At 43.6% G+C, this 24,401-nt stretch overlaps 1 long non-coding RNA gene across 1 annotated transcript; it reads left to right on the top strand.

Moving 5' to 3' along the window:
• The first annotated feature begins 547 nt into the window (after positions 1-547).
• LOC139827127 (uncharacterized) lies at positions 548-6,029 on the top strand. Its single transcript, XR_011737343.1, has 2 exons — positions 548-647; positions 5,902-6,029. It is a non-coding gene; the product is annotated as an uncharacterized lncRNA (long non-coding RNA).
• The last annotated feature ends 18,372 nt before the right edge of the window (positions 6,030-24,401 follow it).

Here is a 24,401-nt window from a genome sequence, read left to right as displayed (position 1 = left end):
AGGGTGGGTGTTAAGAGGATGGGACCAGACTCCTTTTAGTGGTACCCAGCAATAGGATGAGGTGCAACAGGCACAGACTGAAGCACAGGAGTTTCCATCTGAATATGAGGAGAAACTTCTTTACCTTGAGGGTGGCAGAGCCTTGGAACAGGTTGCCCAGAGAGGTTGTGGAGTTTCCTTCTCTGGAGACATTCAAAACCTGCCTGGACACCTCCCTGTGAGATCTACTCTAAGTGTACCTGCTTTAGCAGGTGGGTTGGACTGGATAATCTCCAGAGATCCCTTTCAACCCCAAACATTCTGTGATTCTGTGTGGTCTTATGAAGTTTTTTTTAATTCTCATATGGCTTTTGACCTCAAGTGTAAAGGAAACATCAATCCACACCATAATGTGAGGTCCAGTGAATGCAGACACGTCATACATTTCCATATCAGCCGCGAGACATTTAGAAGCACAGAAACAGGTCTCTCTCTAGCACAGTGTGCACTGAAGATAAGCAATGGACAAATTGCTTGTCAGCAACGGTGGAGAGAAAATTTTACCAGCGACTTTTTTCTTTCATCTGCCCAGGGCTGAGAGATGGCGTGAGCGTGCAGACACCTGAAGGAGGGGGAGCCTTGGGAAGGGCATGCGTCGGTGTCAGAAGGTGGGATTTTTCAGGTTTGCTGCGTGAGTTCAGAGAAACCAATATCCTGTTTCGATCCTCCCAGTTCTCTTCAGCATTCTTGTTTGTTTAGATAACTCCCTTCTCCTGCGGAAAGCTTTTGGGGCAGTGACCTACGGCTTTCCATTGCTGCCAGGCTTTCACTATACCAATATTAACAAGCTGGCTGGAAATAGATTTTGTCAGTCCCTGAAAGGAAATCAGATTCTATCAAAAGCCTCTGTCTTTCACCCAAATGCCTTTATATCCCTGTCACCTTCCCCTGGCACAGTGAGTGCATCTATGCCCCGTGAACTAACCTCGTAGCATTAGGCTCTTATTCAGATGCAAAACCAAACCCCAGACTGCTACATCCCTGCAGAATAAGTGAAGCATTAAGATCCAGGCTGTATCGTATGTGGAAAACAAGTTAGCTGGGTTTCTTTAGTACTTTTTAAAAGGATGCTTTGTATTGAACAACATCCTGAAGCCCTAGTTCCCTTTTACTGCAGCATTATCCTCTGATCTACAAGCTATCGACTGATCTGCTTGCTGCTGTCAGAAAATTAAGGGGCCATGTGTCTAGAGTGACTAGTTTCAAGACAGTCACATAATTACCATCATCACACTAAAATCATAGGATGCTTAAGAGGAGACAGTTTTCATCCCAGGTTTTCAATGCCCTCCACATTCAGTAACTTTATTTTTTAATGAGGTAAGCTTGTTATCCTAGCTAGCACTACAGCTCGAGGAATTAAACAAGCAGGTAACAGTGTGTGGAAGGAAACCAGAGGATCCCACACAAGCCCTGGGCTGTGGGCAGGGGCTTGGTCCCCCTGCAATGGGGCTGGTGCAGACGGAAGAACCAGACACAGCATGGGAAGGCTGGACCTCACTCTTGACCCTTTTCTCATCCCAGTAGAGTCAAGTGCAAGAAAACAGCCTTGTAGAGGGGGGTCTGGAAAAACCCTAAAAATGAGAGTGAAAAAAACACATTCCCAAACACAAAACCAATGCAATAGTAAAACAGCTACTGGGACGCCTTGAACAGTAACTCTGTGCCATTAAAAGGAAATGTAATCCTTGCTTGGGGTTCATACAACGATTTGTGAATTATGATAAAAATCAGGCCTCCTTCCAAATACACAACTGCAGCAGGACCACCACAATTTGTTGTATGCAGGAAAAAGCCCATGTCTCCTCCTCAGCCATTCTGGTTTATGACTTAACTTTCACATATAGTGGGGCTTTGTAAAGACTGACTGATCCTGACTACAGGACAGGATGGCAGGATTAAGTGACCCTTTGAAATCTGTGCTGCACACCGAATCCTCCTCAACACTCAGGGAATATAAGCGGATTCATTCTGTTGTCACTGTTACAAATAAACCATCCCTTTCAAAAAGAAAGGGAGAAGGTGTTTGAAACATGACCTAAAGCAGGAGTCACAGCAGCACTGAACCGGTCAGGCTGCAAGGCCCTGGGGAGGTCTCCAGCCTCTTGTAAAGAGGACAGAGACTGCAGAGCCTCTCTTGGAAACCCGCTCCAAGCTTAGTCATTCTCATCATGAATATTTTTCAGTCATGTCTAATTAGAACACCCGTTTCCATTTGTGACTACCGTCTCTTGACCACCTGGGATGCACCACATCAACAAACCTGTCTCCAGCTCCTTGATAACTCCCCCATAGGTACTGGGAAGTGCTGTTAGGTCTCATCAAAGTTGTCCTTTCTTCAGGCTAAACAAGCCTAACTCCCTCAGCCCCTCCTCATACATCACATGCTCCAGCCCCAACCATCTTAGAGACTTCTGCTAAGATTAAGATTTTCAACATCTGTTTTGTACTGGGTGTCCCAAAACTGAGTGCATTATACTAGATGTGGCCTAAACACCACACCTCTCCCAGTGGGGTTTGGTCTGCAGACATCTGACACACTAAAGCCAAAATACAGAGAACAAGAATCACCTCTTCTACAAGGACAAAAGTTCACTAAACCCCCAAACACATGCAGGTATGGCAGACGACACCTTGCAAGTGCTTTTCTGGTCTTAAACTGAGACCTCACTACTAATGTTAAGGTTGTCACAGGTACAGTGTTGTGGTGTGAAAACTGCCTTGTTGGACTTAACAGCTTCTTGGTGGGCCTGGATGTTCCCGGTCCTACATACAGGCAGGAATAATTGACTGTATGAATACTTGATGGGGAACAACTGGTGCAGATGGGTCAGGAATGCCTCAAGCTGGGAAAATGGTAAACATCCCACTGGGATGTGAAAGCCTCTTGCAGGCAGATGAGGTGGTCCTTGCACACATTACTGTGCTGGTGGAAGGAACCAGTCTTTGCGCTACAGGTTCAGGATTAAGGACCAAGAAGAACAGAAGCCAACTACCTGGCAAAAAGAGAAATCTGTAACTCCTAGCCTGGTGAACATGTGGAGCTCATGAGCAGAGGCAGCATACATGAACCTGAGGTCTTTTTTGCCAAAGCATGAGTGACATGTCAGGGTCTTGCTGTGCAGAAGTTTTTTGGTCCCATGTGGTCTCTGGGGAATCACTGGAGACACTTGTGTCTGAAAGCATTGATGATGCTGCTGGAACTATGTCCTGAGCCAGTCAGAATATCTTTTTCTCTGGTAAATGAACCATCTGATGAACTGAAGCTTAGATCATCTCACCCCTGCTCAATTTAATTTGAATAATAGTATACTGTTCCTGCATACTACATCATTGGAGAACTGATCTCTGCAGGCTCAGTTATGGCTGGACCAGGAGACCTGGCTGACAGGACCGATAGCCAAGATGTGAGCCCAAAGTATCCAGATGATTGCTGTTGGCAGAGAATTTTTTCCATCTGACCTCAGAACCTTACAGTAAATTCACAATCATTTATCATATTCTAAACGTTATTTAACAAAGAGCTGTTTTATTTGGTAAGCACCTCTAATAGATGGTTGCTTACTGTCCACATCTGTTTCCATTTGTGTGCATGCACAGGGGTGCATATGTAGACCTTTCCTATATTTGTCAACTCAAATGCTTGCCTTATATAAGGCTTGCCTTGTTTGCAGATGTCTGCTGAAATTTATTAGGAACAGCATAGGTTTTTTTTAATTTAACCGAGATAACAAAAACATGTGTCACTTCCAAATTTAATAGATGTCTGGAAAACAATTACATGGTCATTAAAGTAAATTCTTGTGCAAGTAGACTTCATCTAATGAAAAAAGCTACAACAGAAAAATCAGATTATGGATCCAGAGAAAAGTTAAGTCACCTTCCCTCATGTACCAGATTGTTCTCACTTCTAATTTTCCATCCCTCCCAATCCACTGGAGGGCCACACTTTGACCGCTCCATTAAAAAACTGAGGTCTCTGGTACATAAAAAGACCCAGGCAAGGACAAGATTAAGAGTCTAGTTGTACATGTGAACTCAGCTCACTTCTGCAAAGCGCTGTTTTACAGCTTTTTCCTTCTAGTGTGAGAAAGGACTTTGCTTTCCAAAGTGACGGAGAAAGCTGTTTCTGAGCAGCCCTTCCTCTCTCCTGAGAGTCTGTAAAAAACATACATCTTGTACAAGTGTGAACTGGGATTGATGATTCTTTAATTGTTCTCCCTTTCTCCCACTCCTACTCAGCCTTTATACCTCTCTTTGCCTGCTCTGCCTTCCTCTTCTCTTACTCCTTCTTCACCCAACTCTCCCTCCTGCCCTGTCACCTTTATAACAGAGGTTGTCCATATTGCAGTGCCATCTGGCCCCTCAGCTATTGAGACTTCCATTTTAACTCCATATTTTGTGATTAATGGAGATTTGCTCATGTATTGCATTTGTCACAACGTTCTCACTGATTGTCTTCCCTTTCTGCTTTGCAGCAGCAGCAGCCATGTCCCCAGAATGGCTCCCTGCTGCACCAAGGCCACTCTGCCACCTTTAATGGAGATTTCATCCCTTACAGCCAGCCTTGGACCGCTTGCCCCACTGTAAACGCTTTGCCCATGCCATCGGTCCATCTCGGTGTTCAACTCACAAATTATGAGTTTCAACATGAAGGTTTCTCTGGGTACCTGCCATTTACAGTAGGGACACATGGGTTGCTGGGCAATGTCCAAGTTTTGGACGTCTTAATTCTAATTAGAATAGCAACTGCCGATGGACTGGTCTCACATGGCTTACGTTGATTCATAAGTCTTCTGGATATAGTTATAAGGCAATAGCTGAGAGCAATAAACTGGCGCTCACTCCCAGACCTATTCAGTCCTGCTCGTTTGTTATCCAGCCTCCTCAATTATGTATTCCCAGCTGAAGGCAAAGGCCTAGAACAGAAATGATGCTTTATGAAGCTGACCCAGTTACAGATCAGCAAGCTGGTGAAATCTGCAACAGGGTAAAGAAAATGAATGAACTTGATGTGCAGCTATATCCAAACCCCAGCCGAAAGGGCCTCAAGAGATCACATTAAGATGGCAATTTAAATAAGATTTATGGCCTTCGGCTCTGCTCCTGGGGCACAGAGGGCTGTGAAGGCTAGTTAGCACACTCAAAATCCCTGGAAGTGTGAACCTCTGAGCTTCCTCTGTGTGGTCTGGCATAAAAGCAACACGAGGGGGGAGTGATTGGCAGTAGGGAGCTAGTTTACCAAATGAAGATAATGCCAACTAAGGGAACAATCAAAGGAAAACGCATATAATCATTTATGCTGGTCCTTTGTTCCTGCTAGCAGAGAGGTATCTGGTGGGACCACAAACTCTCTGGGACAGGGCCTGTGGCCTAGATCTACAAATACATAGGGATACCAAATTCCCACTGATATTTCTTTGAGTATTAGGGGCCTAAATACCTTCACTATAAATCCAAGCACCTAAAAAAGTTTTCCTGTATTTAATCTTATAACTATGCCTTTGTATATAACTCATGGAAATACATGTGTGTGCATGTTTGCAATTTTACCTCTGGTGACATAAAGGTGAGATTAGCTGTCTCTTCACAACCCTGAGCAGCCCCCACATAAATGACCTATCTGACCTTGTATCACCAGCTCTCTCTAACTTTCATCCTCTGTTTTCCTATTTGTCCTTAGCGAGATCTCACCCTCCCACATGTTGGCCTGGAGGAACAAGCCCTGAATTAACACTGAGAAGGTGAAGAAGGGACCAATTACAGTTATTAGTGCAAGAACTGCCCTATGTCAGAGCTCAGATAAATGAGCAAGTGGTTTTGAAATCTTCATCTGTTTCTTTTATGCCTTGTGTTACTCAGGACTCGAGACTCAAACGTATGGAGCAAGCAGACCAGCAACACTGAAGCCAGACAAACATCACCCCTGCTCCTGCCCATCTTTTCTCCCCAGTCCGTTGCAGAGATAAATAAAGACCTCATGTAATATAGCTCCCTGCCAAGTTAATATTTCCACTATGCTAGATGTTTTGTAAATCCATTTGAGAGCTCCCCTGCTCCCAAAGGCTCATAGAAAGTAACTGGCTGCTCAATATTTATACACCAACAATCCTACAGAAAATAGCAGAGTTAGCAATAATTTCAGTCTCTTGACTCGACTGCAGTGCTCCAACCCAGAGAACAGTGCTGCCACATGGCATGGAAAACAATGACTCCTCTCCTGTTTAAGTGATGTCCAGGCACCCTTTGACTTCAGCGGTGCAGGCGGAATAAAGGTGCACACCAACCCCATATTCTCAGGCTGTTGAGTCTCCCACCCATGCTGGTGGGACAGGATTGTGTCTGCAGCTCTTATCTAACACCCACAAGTAATAGCCTCCCTGGGAAATACTTCCTCCCTGCTACCACACTCCATCACTATATATAACTCCACCGTTATCTGTGAAGTCTAGAGGAGGCAGAGTGAAAATCAATCAACAGGAGCATTTTAACTGAATGCAAGAACACCTTTCAAAAAATAATTTTTGAGACCAGGGGGAGAGGACTTTGTTTATAAAACACATTATTTTCAGATTGGCAGATGATTGATAATAATCAAAGCTGACTGCAGTAGCAATCATTTTAAAGTGGGACTAGCCTTCAAGCTTGGTAGAAAATCTGTTCATGTTTTGCACTCAAGGCAGTCCCACATGTTTTACCAAAGTGAAAGCAGGGAGACTCAACAAAGCTTAGTGTTTAACTGAGAAGTGGAACAACTGGGGCCATAAGGGCAGAAGACATGCACAAGCTGCTGGAGCCTTGGTCATCTTGCAGGTGCACACACCGAGCAAGATCCTGAGAACAGTCTCCACGGCCACCTCAGGAAAGAAGTGATGGAGATTCATGGATGCAGCTGCATTCCCATTAGTACCTCTGCTTGTAAGGATGGCAGAACACTGGCAAGGTGCTTTTCAAAATCTTCCCATTCACTCTGTAGCACAAACTGAGCTACCGAGCCAGCTTCGCTGCAAAGCTCTCCCTGTGAAAGGCTTTGTATTGGAAAGTCAATTTATTCATTGTGGAAGATGGCTGGTTTGGGGCTTTTCTTTAACTGAGTGCTGGAGTAAAAACGAGTCCTTTGTAATAAATAGCACCTGGTGTGGCAAAAAAGCTGATCTGATTTTCATTTCCTGATAAAGCTCTGCCTATTTTCTCTCTCTCCACTGCAAAGAACTCGCAGGATCTGCCTCTCTATGAATAATTTGAATTCCCTGATAATGTGATTGTCATATAAAAAGCGAAATTGTGCTGAAAAATATGTGCATAGGATTTGATGTGTGTGTCAGATTAGAGGAAAAGTGTACTGCAGCTTTCTGTCGTTTATCTGAGATGATGTGTGTCTACTCACCTCTGCACACCATTTTCCATATTTTATGAGCTGAGCACTTACAGCTCCCATCAAATTAGTGAGAGTTACTGGTGTCCTTCACACCTGAAATAAGTCAGCTCATTAAAGGAAACTCATTCCGGTATACAGAAACTTTACAGCAGCACAGGACACCCATCAGCTCCTTTTCCAAGGACCTTTTCCAGTAAAGTGGCCCAAAGCACAGAGAAGGTTTATGTGCAGGGAGCTCAGGTACAGGCAGCAGCCTCTGGTGCAGCTCAGACCGCACAGATGACTTTTCTGAGATGAATCTCTTGCTCAAAAGGAAGTTTTCTAGGTAAAGTACCAAGAAGGAAGCATCTTGAAACCTTCCCTGAAATATTTGCCTTAATTTCTCTGAAGTCATGACCGTTGCCTGAATTTCCTCTTCTATATAAAGCAGACAAGTAGATCTGCACTGAAGATCTTGCTCTTCTTTGCAGACCCACCATCCTCACTGTCTCCCTTGGTTCTGCTCAGTCTGCAAGGTGCCTTTGTTTTCTGAGGTATTTGCCTACTGTAAGAGGAGTGAATGGACAAAAAGCCACTGTAACTGTTTCTTTGGCAACTGTATCAAAATCTTGACAAACATTTCCAAAGAGGCATCTTGCAAAATTTGTGCTTTCTTACTGCCTTTTACCATGTCTTTCCCTGCTAGAGGCAAGAGACAGAAGCACCACAGGAAATCATCCTCTGTCCTCTTGTTGCCTTTGATTTCTGAGCATAACAGAAGTCCAGCCCATAGTAGTCCAGCTGACTGAGCTCTTCATACAGCATCTTCCCAGTGGGATCTGGATGACGCAGCCTTGAACTGTGAAGGTCCCAGTTCTCAGTCATTATGTTGAACAGACATCAGGGCCAGGCTACTACCAGCCAGCATCTGGCAGCATCTGCTGTCCTGCCTGCCTGTCACCAGCGTCAGCGAGGATGAGATTGCTCCACTGACCACTAACACGTGTCCCGACGCTGCAGAGGAGCCACCACTGTCCTTGTACCCATCTGATATGGACACTGAGACTGAGCCTAGAAACACCAGAGAAATCACAGAGAATTTTTCTCACTAAAGTGCCCACTGAGACATCCAAGAGACCCAAATTTTTCCATCTTCTGCCACCTTCCAACTACCACCACCATCTGTGAGCTACGCAGCAAACACTGTCCAGTATATTTATCTTTACAAGCGCAATACAAAAATCATTTTAGGAAATATATTTTTAAAAATATTATCTAGATGAGGTCTAGTTGGTGCTAGATGAAAGCCCCAACTGTTAGATACCAGTAACTAATATCAGCAAATACCTACATGGTGCCTGAGAGGAGAAGGCAGCTGCCCCATGCATGATTTGGCCCGTGCCCTCTCCAGCTTTATGCCTACAAGAAAGTCCCACCACTAATTTCCCCCAACACGGAGTCCACCTCCAGAATCACGGTCTGTGGGCTGGGATTCTCTCATTTGTCTGTAAGCAGAAAGTACTTATCAAATATAATACTGACTCATCTCCCACCAAAAGTCTGAAACTATCCCGCTACAGTGCTGAGTCACAGGGAACCAAAACCTTCAGTCAGTTTGGCCAAAAAAGATGGTGATGTTTTTCTCCACGGCGAGAGGGAAATGCATGTTATAACTACAGATGGAAGACAATTGTAGGAGGAAAACACTAATAAAGACATAGGAACCTACAGGCAAAGATATTATTTACTAAGCCAAGAAAAAACAAACCTTCCTTTAATTTACAAGTGGTTTCAGTGGTGCCATAAGCAGAGACTGAGCCATATTAAGTAAAATCAGTTTTGCAAACAAGCCCATAATGAATGCATTTATTTTTGACTGGCTGCTCACCAGTAATAAGACACGAGGACTGTTTAATGCCTTTGTTTGTTTAGTGTTTCCTGCTTATTAAAACTTTCCCCTCAACAGCAATTCAGGAGCTCTGAAGGACACACTGAAGGCTGCATATGGACCCTGCTGCCTGAACAGCATTCTGGTGGCATTTTAATATGGTCCTGCTGTGGTGTGGACTGATCGCTGCTTTTATTGGAGAAATATTGAGCTATTTCAATAACTGGTCCTCATGAAGCACACACTCAGGGGAGCCTGCTGACTGTCTGGAAAGTCAAAGTGATTTTATGGCTTCTTCACCTCATCACAAGCTGCTTTGGGCTGTGCCTACGGTCAGAGTCAACCACTCCTCAGGAGATGTGTAGTCAGAAAGAAAATCCTAGGTATAACCAAACTGCAGTGTCTCTGACTAAAATATGTTGATTTTGGCAACTTTTTGACATGAAAATCTTCAGAGCAGCTCTCGCCATGTTTAGATGTGTGGGTTTAGACAGACAGTTGCCAGGGTTGTTGTATAACTGTTTAGCTTTTCAGTTCCCATATGACTGTGAAATATATCGTTTATGTTAGTACTGTTTTATACCACGTAGGTGCAGGCTGTGCCACACCAGTCCTGCATGCTGTCCCACCGGAGGCTGTGGCAGAGGAAGGCTGCCCACCTCGTTGGGCTGGGAGCTGCAGTCCATGCACTGTTGATGCTTGAGCAAGTCCCCCTGTGCCTGGAGGCGTCTGGAGCCCACTCCAGGCTTTGGCTTGCCCATGAAAAACTGGGGATGAAGCAAGGGGATATATTTAACCCACATGATGTTGGTGAATGAGGTTTTCAACCCACGAGAGGAACAGAGGAGGAGAAGAGGTGCCATCTGCTAAAACTTGCAGCCAAGAGCCTCAGGGGGAGAAACCAGAGATGTTTCAACATCTCCGTGGAAACTAGGGAAACCACCAAGGGGCTGAAAAACTGCCAAAGCCTGAAGCGCCTAAAGAAGAAGAAGATAGAATCATGGCATCATTTAGGTTGGAAAAGACCCTTAAGATCATCGAGTCCAGCTGTTATTCTAGCACTGCCAAGTCCATCACTACACAAGTTCCTAAGCACCACATCTACACGTCTTTCAAATATCTCCAGGGATGGTGACTCAACCACTTCCCTGAGCAGCCTCTTCCAATGCTTGACAATGTGCACAAGATTCATTTCACTTAGCTTTGTATCGCTCATTCTTAGCTGGTTAGCATAGGCTGTACTTCATGGTCAATGGAGGGAAACAGGTCCCTTTATCCAAACAATTTATTCTAAATATATTTAATTCTAAATATTTCTAGATACAGTTTCAGTCTAAAACCATAGAATGAAATGAATGAAATTCTGAAAGTGGTTTTCCTTCATGGAATGTAAAGGGGGTCTAGACAACCTTCTCAGATACAAATGTACAGTTGGTGAGATGGATCCCAGCAACAGGGTCTAAACACAACACACACAACTACAGGCAGCACGTCAGCATGATACACATCAGCCAGCTTTGAAGCAACATCAGTGACGCAGCCACGCTGCTCCGCACAGAGAAACACCATCGCCCTTCACCTCCAGTGGATGGGAAGAGGGTGCAGGAGGGTCCCACCACAGCCTGGGCAATCTTTTGGCAGGACTGCATGGTGTGTCCACTTCACCAAGTGGTTTAACATTCCTGTGCACCATCACAGGGTGTACTCACAAGTGAGGACACAGCCTGGATAGTCTGCACACCACACATTTTTCTAAGGGTCTGCAAACATGTACTGAGCTCCCAAATCGGGCTCCCTCAGTAAACTTTCCTTTAATGCTTTCTCAATGACACTGAGCGAGATGCTAGCCCTAAGCAAATCATTCTCAGTGTTTCCTTGATCCCAGTTTCCTGCTTTTTTGCCTCAGTTTGGTGTTACACTCACCCTCCTACATGGTGAGGACAGCAGAACTGATGTGTGGTTATTTGGGGACAGCAGAGCCTCCTAAACATTTTTGTTGATGCAGCCAAAAGGATAATAAAATAGTTCCTGTGATAATACATTATAGACAACCATATTATCTTCTGCCATTGTATACACTAAAAGGTGACTTTTATGCTGCCTCTTTTTTAAGATGCTTCTGATATGTTCGTAGACATGCAACAGCTCCTCAAGACTGAGGAAACTTACCCCACCTGGAACAATAAGAAAGTAGCTTGCAAGCCTTGGTGCTTTTACTTGTATCTTTTTTTTCCTGTTTGAACAGATTTTCTTGCACAGTCCCTGGGGATGAGATTCCTTTATCTACAGTATATGTAGCAGTTAGTTTCCCCAGGCTTTCTTTGTAGTCTATGGAGAGGAAAAGGCACTTCAGGTGATGCTAAAGCAGAGATCTAACAGAGGGCAACCAGTTGCAGTGTAAGAACTGCCTGAGCCTCTGCACAGCTTAGGAGACAGCTGGCAGCCACTGGTTCACTTGCAGCCACCTGAAGACACATGAGATAGGCTGCACTTTGGGTTTTGGACAACGCTCGTGCTATGATACCAGCAGTTGTGTCTGGTGCTCTGCCCAGCCTGGTGTCTTCTCCCCATTAGCAACCCAGAGTGAGGTTCACAGCTGAACCCAAACCCCAGGAGCTACAAGCAGACACCAGCTCAAGCAAAACCTCCACCTGGTGAACTTTGAGCCAAGCTCAGCACATGCAGAAACCTGCTTTTGCATGGTAACACCTCACCATTTTGCAAGCACCACACTATATTGCAAGCTCATGCAGCAAATATCCATACTCCATACCCACCTGCATTTGGCAGTTTTGGCTTTTGCTCACTCTCCCTAGTGATCCTCAGGCTTATCCCCTGAGAGCTCATTTCCCCATCCATTACTGAGAGGAAAGGTTGAAGAGTCTGATGCTTCAGTATGTCAGTGTGGGACTTGGAAACCATTTCTCTTGAGAGGTTTTTGTGTCATTCTGCATTGCTTTTTGCATGCTAGGCTCCTACCTGCATTGGCAGTGGGACAGTGGCCCTGATCCGGCTGGGACACCTGAGCTCTGCAGGGCCACCTTGTCCACCATGGGTGAAGTGCATTCGGGTGAGGACAATGCAGGTTGAGCTGCTCCTGTCCTTCAGGGTGCCTTTGTGGTCCTTCCCACCTTTGCACTCTGCCCCTGTTTCCCCTGGAACCCAGCACTGGCCCTGCAGACTCTGCCAGGTAAACCTGTGGACAGCTGAGGAATTTGGGCTCCAGCCCATGCCTGAACAGCAGTACCAAACCAGACACCTCCCTCCTACCCATGCTATGACCATCACTACTCTGCCTGATCTCAGAAAGAACAAAGTAATCTCACCATGGTGTCACTATTAGTTATAAATATTTATCTATCGTTAGCACTCAGAAACAAAAAACACTGAGTTCCCTTGTGCTGGGGGCTTAGGACAGAGGAGACCTTTGGTCTCTTAATAAGGAATGTCCACTAAATTAAAATCCGTAATCCATCTGACCTATTTATTTTTTAACCAAGAACACAGGTTTTTGACTTCTACTGCTCAGCATTCAAACCGAGCACAATCTGAACAAGTCTGCATCTCTGCTTACCAGAGATGTTCCCAAAACACAGAATGAAGTTCCCCTTTAAGAATGCATATTCTTTATTAATACCTTGCCATTAGCAAAGTGATTTCTGCCATCATAATTGGTTTTACTCAAAACTTTCTTTAAACATAAAGGAAATGGCATAGTAATTTCTTACAGCTTCCCTCAGCATTTATGTTCATGGATTAATCAGAATTATCTATATCCAAAAAGAAAATTTGATAATGTAATTCTGTTCCCTTAATCACTTTCCTGATATCCCTTATACTCTAAAACCATCTTCCTTACCTGCATTTTTCAATCTGGATGCTGTCACCTGCATGCCAATCCTGTCTTATTTACAAACTCACAGACAGCCTGTGCTTCCATTCTCTCACCCTGCCCTGGGGGAATAAAAAAAGAAAATAGCTCAATTTTGAGGCTTAGTTCAAGAAAACAAACCAAGTGGAAATGAATACAAATTTTGTTACTGTGGTGAATTGCTGAAAAAATGAAACTTGAAGTTGAAGTTTAGGGTTCCTCTTCATTTGGCATAAGAAACACCTTCTGCTCAAAGTTCAGAATATATTTCTGCAGATATTAATGTTTAATACAGGCCTGCTGGGCAAGAACTTTTAAATTCTGGTTTACAGTTCAATAGTGAGAAGTATAGAGAGACAGAAAGAAGATTGCTGGTTTACTGTAAATATTGGACACATCTCTCCCCTCTCAGTAGAAGCAGACAATGTATATATTTCATATATAAGAGATCCCTAGCACACCTATTGTAAATTACCTTTTATATGCAAGAGCCCTTTGAGGAATTTGGTTACTTTACTGTTCAGAGGCAAGAAGAAACAAGTCAGACATGAAAGATCACTCTTACCTGAAACTTTTCTGAAAACTGGTGCCATTCATTGCTGACTCAAAGCAAATCCCATACAACTGCGCAGTAGCAAAACATGACAACAAATTCTTTATTTTTCTGACAACCTGGCTTCATATTTTTTCTGTTGCTCACTTATGACCCAAATCAAAACACACTGCAGTCAGCAAGAGTATTTCCAGTGATGTGTTGAGCAAATACATCGAAAAAATTATACCTTCTGGGATCCTATGGAGCTGTTTTTGTGGAGGAGAAAATAGACGTTGGAGCTACACATGTGAGTGAAGTGTAGGCAGCAAAACATGGGGACAGTTTTTATAGGAGTATAATATTTATAGAAACAAAGCCCAAACAAGATCTTTTCATTTAGCTCACAAATGGTTTCTATGCTGTAAGAAAAGACTGAGCCATATTAAGCAAAATCAGCTTTGCCAGCAAGCACCGAAGCATGTGTGTGCGTTTCTGAAGTGCTGATTAATGGCTGGGTGAAAACCATAGGACATCAAAGAACTCTGAGATACTTCTGTTGGCTTAATGCTTTCTGCTGATGGCAACTTGCCCCTCACTCAGCTGCTAGGTTATGGCCAAGCCTTTCTCCACCTCAATGCCTGTGGCACAACAATTCACAAAGAAATGGCATCCGCCAACTCACACCTCACCTCCCAAAAGACAGTGTGAGAAACATAGCCTCAACCTGTGTAAACGCATCAAGAAAATGTGAATTCAGGCCAGAGGTTTCTGACTACGGCAGTATCCCTAGCCTAATTACAAAAATAAATTCAGCGAGACTCTCAAAAGTGCCCAGCACAGGGTTTTGTACTCCTATTGAGTTCAAACAAATCAGAGTTGGCTCAATCCAGGATGAAGTTCTGCTTCAGAGAGGCTCGTTTCAACTTGGTAAAATTCAATTACTTTTCCAATCTCTACCTGACAAATTTTGTTCATCCTTGACCAGATTTAGGAACTGGTATTTGTACAGCATTCAGTAAATCAGAGCCCCGAAGTCAGGGCACACGTTACCACCACAAAACACAGCAGAGGGGATGGGTGACCATTACATGACTCATCAAAACAGCACCAGTGCAAATCAAAAGAAATATCCAATCATAAAATCACTGTTGGCTCAGGAACAGTGATGAACAAGCCAACTGTTAAAGGAGAGCTGTCTCTGTCCTTCTTACACTCAGACACTCATTGCTTTTCAAACATTCAAGTCCATTTGTTCTCTTAATAGTGTGTTGATCAATTTGATGCTGGAGATAGTGGGTTTGTAAAGAGCATTTTCTTTCCTTTTTTACCCCTTCCTCACATGCACCAGACCGTTACAGTAAAAAGATTACACAGTATAATAGTCTATTATTTTCTATTATTTTTTTCAGTGATATCTTGGCTGCTGCACAAACAAGAACCACGTTCGTTACTTCCAGGTAAGCTGATAAGAGATTTTTTTTCTCCTACTATTTGCTGCAAAGGCTTCTCTTTTATTTGTGTTTCCTGCCAATCCTGGAGCATCATTTTATGGAGGTAATGATTTTTGGAGTAGAAATGAGCATTTAATTCGTGGGATTTGCTGTTCAGGTCTAAACTCTTCACGGTGCTCTTGCAATACTAACATGTTTAGGAGACAAAGTCAACATAGGAAGGCTAAAATCTTGATTCGTGTGGGTAAGGCAAAGAGGAATTTCAGTAAAAGCATCTACAAGCTGAGTTTTTCAAGCAGGCTTTTCCTTAAGGACAGCACCCATGTGCCTATGATTCTGTTGGCTCCCACACAAACCCAAAGGAGGAGTTGCACATTGTTAAAATGCTTTAAAACTGCATCTGCAGGTTTATTTCTAAGAACAGATTTTAGGTTTTCCAGCATTGCACACCTGTTGCACAGACCCCCATCCAGCAGCAGCCTCCATGGGATGACACAAGCTGGAGAGTATTAACCTGTGCCTGTAACTTCTCAGCTGCAGCATGTCCTGTGGAAAAGCGTTCAGTCCTAGCGGATTCCTAGTGATAAGGAGAAGGGTTTTTTTAAATAAAAAATTCACAAAGCAAAAATACATCCATCTGTAAAAAGAAGGTGGATCATGGGTGTCAGTTGCTATGCTCATAATTCGTCACTTCATTCTGCTACTGTAATTAAGATTTTTAAACTGTAATTAGTTTTCTGCAGCTCTTTAATCATGAGTAACTACAAGAAAAAGAAAAACCACCAAAACATTTAGATATGGTACTGTGGGGAAATGCACATATTAAAAAAGTATTAAAAGAGGACCTTCCCCACCATCGGCGCAAGCCAGAGGCAGCAAGTCGAGAGGCAGGACCCATGTGAGATGCTGGCCTGGGGTGCAGAGGGGCAGAAGCGCTTCATAGAATCATAGAATCATTTTGGTTGGAAAAGACCCTTAAGATCAAGTCCAACCATTAACGTAACACTGGCACTAAACCATGTGCCTAAGAACCTCATCAATACATCTTTTAAACATCTCTGAGGCTGGTGACTTCACCACTTCCCTGGGCAGCCTGTTCCAATGCCTGACAACTCTTTCCACAAAGAATTTTTTCCTAATATCCAATCTAAACCTCGCCAGGTGCAACTTGAGGCCACTTCCTCTTGACCTATCACTTGCTACTTGGGAGAAGAGACCAACACTCTCCACGCTACAACCTCCTTTCAGGTAGAGAGTGATGTCACTGGTACTGTCTTCTTGCGTGACTTTAAACAAAACAATTTTATCCCTCTTCAGCTCTCATCTGTAGCCTGCAGATATCAGCAGCTTCCCATCACTTCCCCTCCTCCTATCCCATTTATTCCCACTATGAGCTCTTCGGAGCCACACCTCTGTTTTGGTGTGTATTTATACAGTGCCAACACCAGCTTGGCTACACGCTCACAGCTGCATCCCTGATGCAAAGCAGGGAGGAGGCACCACTCCTGAGAGCTGCCAGCTCACCCTCCCGCCCCACGATTCCAACCCCGGCCTCTGCAACGCAGGGAGTGTGGAATAAAACGTCCTCAGTCTTGAGTACACATCCCTGAGCAAGCGTGAGTTTTCCCCTCCTGCAAAGACTCTGCAGCGGGCTGGAGGTTTTCACAGGCATTTAGTTCACTTCAGGTTTTAACTGAGCATCTCAAAATCATAGCGAGAAGGAAAAACTACTTATGTTATAATTAGATACACTAGAAATAACCTCACCTTTTTCCTGACACAGCCTAAATTAGTATTCATTGGGCATAAAACACTGTGAATAAGCTAATTAAATGATTCATTTGCTCATTTGCCTATGCATGTTGATAACTATACACCAAGAACCCAACAATTTGTTAACAGCCTCATTTATTTTAAGGAAGCTGCTGTCATCCATAAAGCATTGGCCAGCTGCCATGCATCCCTTCACCTTTCCCTCTTGCCTTCATAAATCTCCAATTAAACTCTCAAGCATCCTACGTGTTTTTGTGAGGAAAACAGCAGCATCTATTTGGAGACAGCTGCTGCTCATCTGCTCACCTTGCAAAGGTTTCTTGGCCCCTGCCCCTTCTGCTGCCTGTTGCATCCTGCAGCTCATCACTTCTAATCCACGGAGACATTTCCCATCATCGTTTGGTGCTTTGTCATTGCCCTGTACGGGAGGAGAGAAAGCCATAGCTCTCCTCCTCTCTTAACCAAGCAGTTAAGATTAACCATAAACCAGATCATTTGCTCTCAGTGCAATTCTGAACAAAGCTGTTAAAAGTTGCCATTATTCTCCATTATGCACAAGGCGCACACAAGAGCTGTCCCTCTGCTCCTCAGTTCAGTGGGGAGGCCACCGGAAACCAGTGACTGGCAACTTTCCCATCCACCAGAACTGTTGGTGCTTATCCAGCCTCTCCAGATATTTCTGCGCACCCATGTGAGACAAGTGAGTCGGTGCCATCATCTCATTTTATAAGCAGGCACTTGAGGCACAGATCTGAAATAACTGCTCAAGGTCATGCACAAAGCCTGATCAAGAAATGTAGCAAGTGTTTTCTTTCCTGGAGACTGCAGTCTGTCTGCCCAGGGACAAGAACTCACACACCTCACCTCAGCTGCTTCCTAATCCTCCTCCTGCTGTGATGCTTCCCCTGCACAAGGAGACACGGGAGGTCCCAAGCCCGACAGTGTTCAAGAAGGGATCGGAAAATGCCCTCAGACACTTGGTGTGAATTTTGGAGTTGTCCTATGCAGGGACAGGAGTTGGACTCGATGATCCCTGTGGGTCCCTTCCAACTCAGGACATTCTATGATTCTATGAGCTTTTCTGGCAGGGAAACAGCAGAGGCAATGGGTGCTTGTTCTCATCTGTCTTGTGCCCCAGGCCACCTCATTGTGTCACATCCCCTCTGTACAGATGATGACTCCTGTCTTCCTCCACTATTTCAAAGAGCTGTGGCTCTTCAGCCACTGCCCCAGCACCAAACAGAGCCTGACAAGGACCACAAACACATTTAGGTTACAGGCACGAGTTGTAGCAATCAAGTTAACATGGCTAAATGATGATCTTCCATCAAGCAAGCAATCAGGTGAGCCATAAAGATCATTACATAAATTCATCTCCTCCACCTGTCCCAGTTGTGCTCGTGGTTGTTTCCCGATGCTGAGCTGACAATAACTCCCTGTGCTCTGGCAGAACGTGTCCACTGAAAGGCAAAGGCTGTGTCCTCCACCCAGGGCAAGTGTTTCTGATTTACACATAGGGAAACAGGTTTCACATCCATGCCTAGTAAGTAAGATACTGGATCCTAAAGCAGATCATTAGGAAGTTAACGATTAGTTTTAATACCTTTAGAACTCCCAGGATTCACTTCTGTATATTTTTCAGGACTCACGCTACTAAGAAAACTAACTTCACAGCAAGAAGATATTATACAAGAGAAAGTACTTGTAAGGGGTTTTAAAGTCAACCCATTTCCCCATGAAAGTTTGACAAAAATAAAATTGAGACATTCCTTTAGGAGGACCCATATAATTCATGTCAATAAAATATTTATACCAGCTACAGATCTGAAGAGAGAAACTAAAATTCTGCAGTTTTCTTAAATTTAATAAAATTCAAACAATAACTGAATCAGTTGAAGCAGGTATTGCTGAAAAGCTTTTATATGTGATACTAAATGAAATTCTGTGTTGTTTTGATAGCTAGATTTGCCTGCAGGCAGGATTTACCTTGCTGAACTTTGGCTGTTCCAAAAGACAAGCCCAAGTTGTCTGGGGTCTCATTAGGAGAGGAAAACAGGTTCCTCCAAGAGCAGATGCTGCCCATTCTATAGCAGGGACTGAGGTGGTACAGTAGCTCACCCCTCAAGAGATCTACCTCCCTCCACTATATATGGAGGGGTCTGATATACCTAGACACCACAAATCTAATTCTACTCTTAATTTTAAAAAAAGTAATGAGAAAAAGCTGAGGGGGTGAGAAGAGCAAACGGTTTTTAGTAACAAAAGCAGCTTTATGAATCTTAACAACGCATCTTCCTTGGAAAAGCACAAACCATTGATCAAAGGTGTATTGGCTCAGACGTTTATCGCTTTGTCTGCCTCTATCTGTCCTGTAGCTTTCCGCTTGATAAATTTACAAAGTCAGTGTGTTTTCCAGTGTAAAAGAGTGGAAATTGTAATTGAAGGGTGTTCTCAGGTTTTAAATTCTAGGGGGTATTACTTTGCTGTCATTGCTGCCAATTTAATGATTATTCATACCTAAAAGATATTCTGACTCTCTACAGTTGGGCTCAGCCAACCAGACGACTTTTATTTAAGAGTCTACAGAATTAAAAAATGAGATCTAAGGAAATCATTTATAACACATGTTGGTCAAACATAAAATCGGTTGATTAGGTCCCTCACAAGAAGGATGATTTCTGCTTACAGAAGCTATGCAGAGTGAACTACTGAAAGCAGAAGGCTAAACCAAACCAAACCAAACCAAACGAGACCTTTCGAGATCATCCTTTCCATAAAAACACCCGCCACTCTCATGGAGTTAATAGCAAAGGAGACTCTTCACGACACAGCCACAGGGTCTGTTCCAAAGCTCCCAGCAGCAGAAGAAACCATCTCAGACAGTAAAAGCTAACACTACAGATTTTCATTCGCATTATGTCAAGAGCTTCATTTCCATAAGAAGACACCAAAGTCTGCTGAGTTTCTGCAGAGAACAACCTACTTCAAAACCCAAATGCAAAAGGCCAGAACAGTCAAACTCTGAAAGACAGCAGAAGAAAACAATGAAGTCCTCAAAGGATTTTAACCCCATTACTGCCTTTAAACAGCAAGGAACACTCTCATCATCACTTTATTTCAGTGTCTCTCCCCTCAGCCTGCTGCTGGTGATGGGAGCAGCAAGAAGGTCCTGTAGCCCCCACAGGGTTCATGGAGAACAGCACAGCAGTGGGGCTGGGAGGTGGGTTAGGATTGACCCCTGTGGATTGCCCCATAAAAGAAAGCCAATAAAAAAAGGACGTGAACTGAGGATGTTTCAGCACAGGAAAATGAACTGCATAAATAAACACAGTTTAAACTGCTTGTCCAGAGAAAAAATAGATCTAATAACTTTGACAAGCAAAGTGCTGGAGATCCAGATTCAGACATACACATTCAAGAATTTTTTTTTTCCTCCAAATCACTGCTTCCTGCCTAATAAAAATGTGTCATGACGATACTTTGTGTTAAGATAGATGGAGAACTTAGTATTTTGAGAAGCTGTCTCAGGAATCCATCAATCAAACTTTGCAACACTGGAGTGATTAAATCTAATGTTTGCTCATAATTTTTAATGGCATAGTAATAAGCCATAATGGAAAAAATAATTGTTATTTAATCTGAAAGGGGCTGGAAAGAGAGATAAATCAAACTATTTAATAACAGTTCTTATCTGTATGTGTAACCACAGGAAAGCCAGATCAGAATGGATTACCTATATGCATGTTTAACTTGAAAATGCAATTTGTGAGATGTGTTTAACCACAGACATAAAAACAGTTTTTTACTTTGTTCTTTAACAACCAGTTCAGGGCCCACATGACAGAGCCAGCCATGGAAACTTAAAATGAAATACAGAAAAGGATTTTAGCTATTTGGAATGGATTTAGGGTGTAATGCACTTACCTAAGCTCAGAATAGAAGTTTTGAACCAATGCATGTAAGGGCATTTAAGGTCACCTTCACCAGGGAGAAAACAAAATAACTGGGTTTTTTTGAAAATGTTTTCCCAGAATGGCTGAGGTCCTGCTGGATTAGAGGTTACTGAACATCTGAGCAAGGAGATTTTTGCTTCAGGTGGATGCCTAAGAGCTGTCAAGTGGACCTGAGCAATATGCTGGGGAGTCTTGAACGACAGCTGTTAGCTGAGTCATTTGAAATTCAGTTTAAAAGTACAGATTTAGCACTGTTTATTTAGACCATGACAGAGATAACTGCAGCACCTTAGCAATGTGAGAAAGGCCAATTACCAGCGCTGGCCTCAGCCTCACTGCGTGTGCTACAGAAATCTCCAGGGGCTTCTGCAAGCGCAGTTTTCCTGTGTGATGCCCATCACCAATGAGGAACTTGACACTGCAGGTCTGGAAAGGTCTTGAATGAAATCTTTAATCAATTGGATTTAACCAGAGTTCTACTTTATTCAGGGAGCCCTGGACAGCACTCATTACCGAGAACTTCAACCTGGGAAAAACAACGAGTAGATCTGGAGCTCTGCAGTGGGATCACTGTATCAGAAGGGAAGGAAAAACAGATAATCAACAACGGAGCATTTTTTTTTTTGCGTTCAAATTATTAACATGCCATGTTTTGTCTTATTCTGCAGATAATATTTTCTCATCCAGCAGTGATTTTCCCAAAGATACCATTAATCTCTGACCACCTCACCAGCAACCTTCCCACTAGTCCCATTTCTAAGATCGACAGCTTGCATGCTAATGCCACTGAACATTGGGGAAGGAGTTACCTTTTAAACCAACCATCAGTTCAAATAGCCACATGCCTGGCCCAAAGTTGTGTATTTATGCATCTAGAAAACATGCCAAGGCTTCTGAGAAAGCAGATAGGTATTTTAACCTGTTTTCCTGCATTATTTTGTCTTTTAGTCAATACTGTGTGCATAATCAGCCAATTATCTTCCCTCTTTACAAAGAAATCCTCACAACTACATAGGGAGAAACAAGAAAACCCTTACACAATGGATTTTTGAAAATTATATATCAAGTCATATGGTAACCTGGCAAAAAGCCAGTATATGCTTCACATTAATTGCACAATATTAATGCCAAATGAAGATGTGGTCCACTCTCTAAGGCAAGCTTCAAAAATTTAGTAACCTTGCAAATAAGATGTAAAATATTTCATTTTTCCCTAAGGCATGGAGTTTCGCTTTCAAATTCCATAAATCTCATTTGCAGTAATTTCCAGTCTTTAACAAACACCAGATGTATCTTACAATCTCTGGAAACTACAGCTTCTTATTGCTTGATAAATTAAACCTCAGCATGATTCCTGATGCCCTCAGGGGTTCCCAGTCTCCTGAGGGTGGTTGGTGGTGATGCACAAACCACACACACTGTTCTGTTCTCACTGCCCACCTGCTCCTGCAGACCTGGACCACGGTCCCTGCAAGTGGTCACTGCTCTTTGAGTCACCCGCTGCTGGCGATGCTCTGCATGCTTTGCCCAGCATGCAAAGAACAAGGAGCACCAGGTGCGTGAGCAGGGAAATGGGCTCAGTCTTCTCAGGAGGAGAGGACTGAAACATCTTCCCTTCCATAAACACACAGAGCAGCCAGAGCAGGGTGGCCTTGCTGCCATCTCAGCCACCAGCGTCTGCCAAATGACTTTCAGATACATTATCATACAGTCTTTTATAAAGAAAAAAAAAAGCCATTGATATCTCATTACACGCATATTCTTATGTATCAAATGTTTTTTTTTCCCCTACCAAGCCTATAGAGAACGAGCTGCAACTGCTAGAGGGTCCTGGCTTTGCATGTTGTGGCATATGAGAAGAAATAAAAAGTTATGTTAGTGTGGTGATTTGGTGCAACTGGGTTTTCAACACTTGTTCAGCAAGCCCTGAATAATTCAGCGGTAGCTTTGCCTCCCGTGAATTATGTGCTCAGCCTTGAACTTGAGCCAGTAAAAACTTACACTGCATCGCTGTGGATTTTCTGCTGTGCACAACACCAGCAGTGATGCTTACAGATCAACGTCTAATGGGTTTTGGGTATGAATTTGCTCTGCCTGTGCTCCAGTATAGACATACTCTTATGAATAACACCTGCTTACTGCTATTTAAGTGCTCACATGACACATTTGACTACAGTTTTCCATACCCCAAGGTGGTCATTAGCTGGATTGCATGACATGGCTCAGCAGTCACAGAATTTACTGTTCTATCATTTTCCTACTAATTCCTGGGCAGACCAATTTGTTTTGTTGACCACTATTGAGCAATCAAGCCAATGTTTTCATAACATAAGCTATCATAGCCCAGGTACAGCACTCCTGACTGGTAATGCTCAGCTCAGAGCCAAACATTTTATACAAGAAGTCAGAATTGCTTTTGTCCATGTATATTCCAGTGTATTTGTGCATATTGAATCTCACGTTTTTCTGCCCAGTCACTATGCCTTGAAAGATCCTTCTAGAATTCTTCCCACTCGGCCTGATTTTCTACTGCCCCCAAAGGTTTAGTGTCATTATTCATTCCCCTTTTCAGTCTGTTGTGAATATACTCAACAATGCATTCAGCTGTCTTAGCCGTGAAATCATGCACTCCTTCCACAAGTTATTCATTCTTCCCTCCATGCACGTTGAAAGAACTGATTTTTGCAGTATAAGGAAAGACAGAAATTGGAAAGTCAAGGTATTAAAAAATATGAGCAGAAAGGAGATAAGATGAAAATACATATAGCTGGGAAAGGAGATAGTGTCAGGCTAGGAGGAAAGCTATCTACCTGAGACACAAATGGCATGTAATTTAGGGTGTCTGTCCCATATGCAGCCCTCCCTGCTCTGTGGTGGCACAGCACAGGGACACCCCTCCCCGACCCAGCTCTACACACACACTTGTGTGTCTGCAAAGGGGACGGCGACATTTTGGTGTCCCCTGAAGAAGGGGCTCGGTTTGCCTTAACATTGAGCTGCAGCACTGCAGTCATAGAATCACAGAATAGTTTGGGTTGGAAGGGCCCTTCAAGGTCATCCAGTCCAACCCCCTGCAATGAGCAGGGACATCTTCACCCAGATCAGGTTGCTCAGAGCCCCGTCCAGCCTGGCCTTGAATGTCTCCAGTCGGTGCCTGTGGCAGCACCTGCAAAGAGGATTATCTTGCTTTTCAGCAAGTGAACTGTTTTGAATAAATAAATCAACATCCCAAACCCATCCAGAGCCTGGCAGCTTTACAAAATAATGGCATCTCTTCAAAACTAATTGCTCGAGGCTGATTGCTGAACAATGCCTGTAAGGTCCCAAACACCCAGGTGGTGATGGCTGCATTGGGAGCGTGGGGAGCAGAGGAACGTGGTGTGGCCTCTGGGCGCAGATGCTCTCAGGTGGGCAGCCATCAGACCTTCTGCTCCACAGCTCCACGGCAGGAGGCCTGGGGCTCACCAGCCGCCCTCTCCATGCTATGGAAAGGAAGGTGGAGGTAGATGAAGCTCTAAAACATGTACCAGATTC

The sequence above is a fragment of the Patagioenas fasciata genome, chromosome 2 (genome assembly GCF_037038585.1).
Source record: "Patagioenas fasciata isolate bPatFas1 chromosome 2, bPatFas1.hap1, whole genome shotgun sequence".
Taxonomy (NCBI): domain Eukaryota; kingdom Metazoa; phylum Chordata; class Aves; order Columbiformes; family Columbidae; genus Patagioenas; species Patagioenas fasciata.
This window is presented reverse-complemented; position numbering and strand designations above follow the sequence as displayed.